The 9,248-nt window shown below is 38.5% G+C and overlaps 1 protein-coding gene across 1 annotated transcript in view; it reads right to left on the reverse strand.

Annotated features, from left to right (window-relative positions):
- LOC115211959 (WD repeat-containing protein 89) overlaps positions 1-5,582 on the reverse strand; it is a 35,878-nt gene extending 30,296 nt beyond the window's left edge. The window contains exon 1 of the mRNA XM_029780726.2: positions 5,460-5,582. The gene's annotated coding sequence lies outside the window, so the exon portion shown is untranslated. The remainder of the gene's footprint in view (positions 1-5,459) is intronic.
- Between the last annotated feature and the right edge of the window lie 3,666 nt (positions 5,583-9,248).

Here is a 9,248-nt window from a genome sequence, read left to right on the forward strand (position 1 = left end):
AATACACGACTGCTAGTTACAAACCACGTGTATTTATTTACATTTGTGAAGATGATCGTCGATTTCCGTAAAAAAATTTTTTTTTTCATATAGGGTTGTGGGAGGGGGAATGGGATCTGTTGAAGTTGGCGTGAATCGGAAGACTTGATGTACGTGTGTGCGAACATGCGTGTGTATGTGTGTGTGAGAGAGAGAGAAAGAGAATGTGTGTGTGTGTGTGTGTGTGTTTGATGGGGGGTGGGGTGCGAGACGGAAATGTGTGGTGTGTAAGTGAAGTGCTTTTGTTAGTGTGTGTGTGAAGAGAGAGAGTAATGTTGCTGCTGTGTGTGTATGTGTAAGAGACAGAGACAACTGAAATTTTTTTTATTCACTTTTTGTAGTGAGAGAATGTGTGAGTGACTGACAGAGAAAAAGAGAAAGGTTATGTGGGAGTGTGGAAGCACTCCGTCGGTTACGACGATGAGGGTTCCGGTTGATCCGATCAACGGAACAGCCTGCTCGTGAAATTAACGTGTAAGTGGCTGAGCACTCCACAGACACGTGTACCCTTAACGTAGTTCTCGGGGATATTCAGCGTGACACAGAGAGTGACAAGGCCGGCCCTTTGAAATACAGGTACAACAGAAACAGGAAGTAAGAGTGATAGAAAGACTGGTGAAAGAGTACAGCAGGGATCACCACCATCCCCTGCCAGAGCCTTGTGGAGCTTTAGGTGTTTTCGCTCAATAAACACTCACAACGCCCGGTCTGGGAATCGAAACCGCGATCCTATGACTGCGAGTCCGCTGCCCTAACCACTGGTTATATATGGCTTCAGTGACACACACACACAAAAACACATACCTACGTACACCTATTGCATACCTTTTTTGTACGTATACATGTGCGTGTAAGAGAGGGAGAGGGAAAGAGACAAAGAGAGAGAGAGAGCGAAAAAGAGATGGTATGTTTTGTTTTTTTGTTGTTTTTGCTTGTTGTTTGCATGTATGTTTAAATTTAGCAGCAGGAACAAAATTGTAGCACACACACAGACGGAACGCCAACTTCAAAAGAACTTCCCCGATCCAATCGCTCTCTGTCTCGCTTTTACGCCGAGTTGAAAAGATACCCTTCCCCCAACCCACATATATAAAAAAAATTAAAATGTAATTTAGCCTATATACATACACACACATCAATATATATATAATACATATATATATATATATATACATACACACACATCAATATATATATATATATATGTACACATCTATGTTTATATATCTATACCGATATGTGTGTGTGTGTGTGTATATATATATATATATATATATATATATATACACACATTCATATATACATGTATATCATCATCATCATCATCGTTTAGCGTCCGTTCTCCATGCTAGCATGGGTTGGACGGTTCAACTGGGGTCTGGAAAGCCAGGGACTGCACCAGGCTCCAGTCTGATCTGGCAGTGTTTCTATGGCTGGATGCCCTTCCTAACGCCAACCACTCCATGAGTGTAGTGGGTACTTTTTACATCCCACCGGCACAGGTGCCAGACGAGGCTGGCAGACGGCCACGATCGGATGGTGCTTTTCATGTGCCACCGGCACGGAGGCCAGGCGAGGCTGATGCATATACATACACACACACACATCTATATATGTGTGTCACTGAAGCCATTCATACATACACAGAGAATCTCTCTCTCTCTCTTTCACACACACACACCAGCACCATTGCTCCCTCTCTCTCTTCACACACACTAAAAAAAGAATTTCACATCGCGCACGCGAAAGAGGGGTGGGGGAGAGGCCTCGGAATATTTATATCGGGAATTTCCGAAAGCGTCTGAACCGGGCACAAAAACAAAAACAAAAACAGCGTAATAGGTGTAAAACAACTTGCTCTAAACGACTATCATGAAAAAAATGCGCGCTCGCAAAAGGGGGATGGGGGAGAGGCTTCGGAAATTTCACATCTTCAGTCCACGGCCTTTAAACTAAGAAAAAATAGTGTAATTGGTGTAAAACTACTTGTTCTAAACGAGTATCAAGAACACACACTCACACATGAATCATAAACTCCGTATTTCGCAAAAAAAAAAAATAAAGAGAAGAAATTCTGGAAAAAGTGAAGAAATGTTGGATCTCCGCCATGTGAATCAAAATACGTGTCAGAAACATCTTGAAATACTACAGAAATTATGTTACGAAAATGATAATGTATACATACCTCTTTGAGTGGTCCATCGATAATGATGATAAAGAAATGAGTTGGATTTGAACTCAGAATATTGACTAACACAACTACATACTACAAGACTCAAAATATTCAGCCAAGTCACCACCCTTTAACTAGCAATAATAATAGCACCAATAACATAACAGCCAAAAGATTTATTTGTTCTGAAAATAACAATCATAGTAAATAAATATGTTCTTTAATATTCACATTCATGTGCACAGTTAAACACACTTACATACAAACAGTCACGCATGCATAATACAAAACGGAACACATAAATGAAGGATGCATTACTTAGTATATATTACATCTAGAGAATTTTGATTAATAAGTCAAATATGCAAATTATAAAGATAATTAATTGCTTTACTAAACAGTGTTGTAAAGGTGAAAAAATAAATTTGGGAAAAAAATACACGCCAAAACTAATTAATAAAGGATAATTTGGGAAGGATTGACACAAAATAATAATTTTTTCTCTCTCTTTTTTTCTGATAAATGCATCTTAATAAGTGAGAAGAATTGCATATATCTGAACTATTTCAAAGAAAAGCATAAATTTAATGTTTAAAATAGCTTTAACCAAGGAATGAGATCCAACATTTCTTCACTTTTTCCAAAATTTCTTCTCTTTATTTTTTTTATTTTGCGAAATACGGAGTTTATGATTCATGTGTGAGTGTGTGTTCTTGATACTCGTTTAGAACAAGTAGTTTTACACCAATACACTATTTTTTCTTAGTTTAAAGGCCGTGGACTGAAGATGTGAAATTTCCGAAGCCTCCCCCACCCCCTTTCGCGAGCGCGCATTTTTTTCATGATAGTCGTTTAGAGCAAGTTGTTTTACACCTATTACGCTGTTTTGTTTTTGTTTTTGTGCCCGGTTCAGACGCTTTCGGAAATTCCCGATATAAATATTCCGAGGCCTCTCCCCCACCCCTCTTTCGCGAGAGCGCATTTTTTTTTGTCATATTCGTTTAGAGCAAGTTGTTTTACACATATTACACTATTTTTTTTTTTTGTTTTGGTGCCCGGGTCAGCCCCTCAGACGCTTTCGGAACTTCCCGATGTGAATTTTCCGAGGCCTCTCCCCCACCCCCTTTCGCGTGCGCGAATTTTTTTTTTCATATTCGTTCATAGGAAGTTGTTTTACACCTATTACACACATTTTTTTGATTTTCTGATATTTGTTACGCCCTATATTAACCTACAATTCTGCCAGCTCGCCGCCTTTTTACCTACCGTTTACCCACAATTTTCCGACATGTAATTTTCCATGTATTTTGAGAGAGGAAACGAACATGTGGCGTTGCAGTAGGATGGTACTGAATCTTTATTGAAGAATTCCTTTCTGGAAAACACCCATATTCCGCCTTGGAAAATGTTGCGGCATTCCTTCGATATAACTCGACAAAATCAAAACATTTCACTTTGGGTATTTCTGAGGGTTGTGAAATATAGATGTAACGAAATTATGCCAGCAATGTCTCATTTTAAACTTGAGGAAAAAATGCCTTGCATATTTGTTCTTAGCTGTTTCACGTGCGTATGTAAAATCCGCAAATTTCCAAGCAGAAAACAGAATCGAACTGTCTTTTGCTTCCACGGAAATACTCGAAGTGAAATGTTTTGATTTTGTCGAGTTATATCGAAAGAATGCGCCAATGTTGCTTTTCGTAAATCACTTCCTCGGCACAGCTTGGTCGCACAGATTAATAGAGGAAAATCTCGGATTCTCCCGTAAAACATCTGTAGATTGGCGCTATATTTTTTGGATTTTCATTTCCGGGTCAAGATGTAAACATTAACCTTTTTTTTTCTTTCTTTCATATTCGTTTTCTACACATTTTTTTACACCTAGGAGGCTCTTTTTGTTTTTTTGTTTTTGTTAACGAGTCTTAAACTTTACATTGAACACAAAAGGCGGCGGGGTGAACACTTCTGTAGTTATGCGAATATATTCATATGTAAACAAAAATCTTCCGTACAAAACGGAAGCATCAACATGGTAACTACAGGAGTATGCTTGGCAATCTTACAGTTACTTCGCACCCACGCGGTCTCGGGTATGATGATCCTACCGTGTAGCATCTTGAGCAATTTTTTTTTTGTTTTCTGGTGACACTTTTGCAAATACAAACGAAAGAATTCCTTTTTTTTTTTTTTAATACATGAAAGCTATATAAAAGACCGTTATAGATTGTACCGGTTACTCAAAAAGTTACAGCGTTGACAGCGATGTACTGAATTGTCCTGAGAATTATGTTAGAGAAACACGTGTCCAATGGAATGCACAGCCATTCATTTACCCGTTAGTTCAGGAGCATGTCCTTTGGTTGATCGAACAACTGAATCCTCCTTGTCGAACGACAAAGGTATATATTTATATGCTGGCATGTAAATGCCAGCATATTAATAGGTGACGAGCGGGCAGAGATGCTTAGCAGTATTTCGTCTGCCGCTACGTTCTGAGTTCAAATTCCGCCGAGGTCGACTTTGCCTTTCATCCTTTCGGGGTCGATTAAATAAGTATCAGTTACGCACTGGGGTCGATATAATCGACTTAATCTGTTTGTCTGTCCTTGTGTGTCCCCTCTATGTTTAGCCCCTTGTGGGCAATAAAGAAATAAGTGATGTACTGAATTGGCCTGAGAATTATGTTAGGGAAACACGTGTCCAATGGAATACACAGCCATTCATTTACCCGTTAGTTCAGGAGCAGGTCCTTTGGTTGATCGAACAACCGAATCCTCCTTGTCGAACGACAAAGGTATATATTTATATGCGGTGACTATTAAACGTTACCAATTAGGTAATGCTATGATAATTACTAAAGTTTAATTACACTGTAAGAATATTAATTAGACAACAAAAATAATTAACAGGGAGAATTGATGATAAACAAAACAGAAAATGCAAGACAGAAAGAAAGGAAAATAAATTGTAAGGATCAGATGAGAGAGCATTTCTAAGTAATAATGTTAGATTGCAATAAATTAAAGGATCTTTTACGAGAGATAACAAGAAGTTAATGATTGATACATGTTTGCAAGTTGCATCTTTAATCTTATTTATGTCATCACGTGGAATTAATTACCGCCAGAATCAAGTAAGGCTCGCTGGATTTTTGTGTTTTCTACATGGATATAGAATTACATTTTCAATTACTTTTAATCTAAACAGATTAGATAGATAAAAATAATAGCAAAAAAAAAAAATTTACCTTCGTCGATTCTGATCAGCAGAAAAAAAGAAGAATCTAAAGAATCTATATGTTGTGTTCACAACTCTATCGACCGGTGTAACACGAACTTATATTCCTATTCCGATAAATGACTGCAATGAAATTATGTCAGAGTTATCTTCTGATTTTTTTTTTTTTTTTTAGTTTTCCTATCAGCTTTTTTTCAATAATTTTATTCGATTGTCATTAGAATTATTAAGGCAATCTTTCGTCTCTAGTAGACCTTTCCGTCGATTTCCGTAAAAAATTTTTTTTTTACATATGGACTTGCGGGAACTTTTGAAGTAATATACATACATATACACATACACCGAGTAAAAAATTTCAGTTATCTCTTTCTTTCACACATTACTCTGTCTCTTCACACACACTAACAGAAGCACTTCACTTACACAACATACTGTCTGTCTCCCACACCCCATCAAACACACACGCACACACACACACACACATGTACATCAATGCTTGCCATGCACGGTAACTTCAAAAGAACTTCCCTCGTCATACAATCGCTTTCTCTTAGTCTCTTTCGCTCTCATTACTTCAAAAGTTCCCGTAAGCCCATATGTAAAAAAAAAAAAAATTTTTACAGAAATCGACGGAAAGGTCTACTAGAGACGAAAGATTGCCGAATTATTTCATATGGTTAAAATAACTGATGAAAGTAAAGAATATACACATCGGTGTTTAGGGTTAAGATTAGGTTTTGGGGTTAGGGCTTTTGTTATGTCGAAAACGGGTGGTGTGCGTATTCTTTACCTCCACCAAATAACATTAAAAAAGGCCGTTCGTTGACTTTTACCAAGATCGAATATCACTAACATAAGCGTTTCTGTGAATTAATGGTAGTGGGGGAGGGAATCGATAGTTGGAGCACAATGAGTAGTTTCTCTCTACCTATTTAAAATCATCACATTGAGAGTATTGCTTCGTTATTTTGCATTGTTGTTTCATCTTTGTGAGTAAAAGATGGTCAGCATAGTTGTTGTTGAAGTTGAGAGAATACAGTTCTGTATTTCAGAGATGAGGAATTATGTACATTATTTACAATTGACGGATATTTCTCCTCATCTTGTTTGTTGTTAACACAACGTTTCGGCTGATATACCCTCCAGCCTTCGTCAGGTGTCTTGGGGAAATTTCGAACCTGGGTTCTCATTCCTAAGGTATTTTTCGATGTTATTATTATTATTATTATAATTATTCAGTTCACTGCCTGGAATCGAATTCGGAATCTTGGGGTTAGTAGCTGGCGCTCTTAACCACTACGCCATATGCTCACGGGCATATGACATAGTGGTTAAAAGCGCGGGCTACTAACCCCAAGATTCCGAGTTCGATTCCAGGCAGTGAACTGAATAATAATAATGATGATGATAGTAATAATAATAACAACATCGAAAAATATCTTAGTAATGAGAACCCAATGTTCGAAATTTCCCCATGACACATGATGAAGGCTGGAAGGTATATCAGCCGAAACGTTGTGTTAACAACAAACAAGATGAGGACAAATATCCTTCAATTGTAAATAATGAAGTTGAGAGAGTTTGAAACATGGGTGACAGGTACTTCTTTTTCAAGAAATTTGTCCTCAACTTCGACTCGATTGTAATTGAGGTTGCTAATAAAATACCTGGATAATTTTTTTGTGTCTAACAATCAATATTCTTTTCTTTGTTGGATCCCAAGTTAATTATTTCCCCAGACACAGTGGAGGCGCAATGGCCCAGTGGTTAGGGCAGCGGACTCGCGGTTTCGATTCCCAGACCGGGCGTTGTGAGTGTTTATTGAGCGAAAATACCTAAAGCTCCACGAGGCTCCGGCAGGGGACAGCGGTGATCCCTGCTGTACTCTTTCACCACAACTTTCTCTCACTCTTACTTCCTGTTTCTGTTGTACCTGTATTTCAAGGGGCCGGCATTGTCACTGTCTGTGTCACGCTGAATATCCCCGAGAACTACGTTAAGGGTACACGTGTCTGTGGAGTGCTCAGCCACTTACACGTTAATTTCACGAGCAGGCTGTTCCGTTGATTCGGATCAACCGGAACCCTCGTCGTCGTAACCGACGGAGTGCTTCCATCCCATTTCCCACACTAATGTCTAATTTGATAATTTTCAAGTTTCGGAAAACTTTGTTTAAATTGAGGCAAAATGAGTAATGACTAATTTCAATAAATGAGTAATGACTAATTTCAAAATGAGTAATGTCTAATTTCAATAATGAGTAATGATTAATTTCAATAAATGAGTAATGACTAATTTAATTACATGGTGAGAGTAAATATATCGGAAAGATACGGTATCCACTCATGCAGAAGCTATAGAGAATATTTTATGTTGCGTTTTTAGATTTAGTCGAGTTTCGTTAATTTCATATCGTGTGTCATTTTCCCTGATCCGTTTTCAATTTGCCTTAAATATTTTAATTTTTTGTTGTATTTCTCATGTGTAAGGAAGGATACTGATGTATATAAGTCTTTCTTCAAATGTATTTCTGAAGAACTGAAGAGGCAATTTACTTTATCTTGTCTTACTTATTTTGCCCCAGCCTAAATTTGTCTTATGGAGATAATTTTCTGAAAGTGTTCAGATATGTTTTAGTGTTTTTAATGCATGTAGAGACGGTTGTTTGCTTAGTAGATTTAGTTTTGTAAGGCAATGAACATTTGTAAAAATAATTTTTTTCTCTAAGTCAAAAATACATCAAATCTTACACCCTACTGAAATACGTTCTCCGATTTAATCTTTATTTTGAAAATGATTACAGAAAGGGATATCCATAGAGCTATCGAAGAGATAAATATTGCTCTTTGTCTTAATATGTGTGTATGTTAAGTATATATTCTGTTATGGAAGCACTCCGTCGGTTACGACGACGAGGGTTCCGGTTGATCCGAATCAACGGAACAGCCTGCTCGTGAAATTAACGTGTAAGTGGCTGAGCACTCCACAGATACGTGTACCCTTAACGCAGTTCTCGGGGATATTCAGTGTGACACAGAGAGTGGCAAGGCCGGCCCTTTGAAATACAGGTACAACAGAAACAGGAAGTAAGAGTGAGAGAAAGTTGTGGTGAAAGAGTACGTGCAGGGATCACCACCATCACTGCCGGAGCATCGTGGAGCTTTAGGTGTTTTCGCTCAATAAACACTCACAACGCCCGGTCTGGAAATCGAAATCGCGATCCTACGACCGCGAGTCCGCTGCCCTAACCACTGGGCCATTGCGCCTCCACATATATTATGTATTTATATATACGCAAGAGTAAATTACTGGTTTAATAACAGTGTTTTGATTCAGTGTTATTCTGTATATATGTTTGTGTGTGGTAAGAATCTTGCTTCCCAACCACGTGGTTCCAGGTTCAGTCCCACTGCGTGAAACCTTGCGCCATTGTCTTCTACTATAGCCTCGGGCCGAATAAAGCCTTGTGAGTGGATTTGGTAGGCAGAAACTGAAAGACGACCGTCGTTTATATATATGTGTGTATATTTGTGTGTTTGTCTGTTTGTCCCCCACCATCTCTTGACAGCCGATGTTGGTGTATTTACGTTCCCGATATACGAGTGCATCTTCTCCCTGACCTATGGTCTCTTAAGAGTGGCTGTGTAGTAAGTAGCTTGCTTACCAACCACATGGTTCCGGGTTCAGTCCCACTGCGTGGCACTATGGACAAGTGTCTTCTACTATAGCCTCGGGCTGACCAGAGCCTTGTGAGTGAATTTGGTAGATGGAAACTGAAAGAAGCCCGTCGTATATATGT

The sequence above is a fragment of the Octopus sinensis genome, linkage group LG5 (assembly GCF_006345805.1).
Source record: "Octopus sinensis linkage group LG5, ASM634580v1, whole genome shotgun sequence".
Taxonomy (NCBI): Eukaryota; Metazoa; Mollusca; class Cephalopoda; order Octopoda; family Octopodidae; genus Octopus; species Octopus sinensis.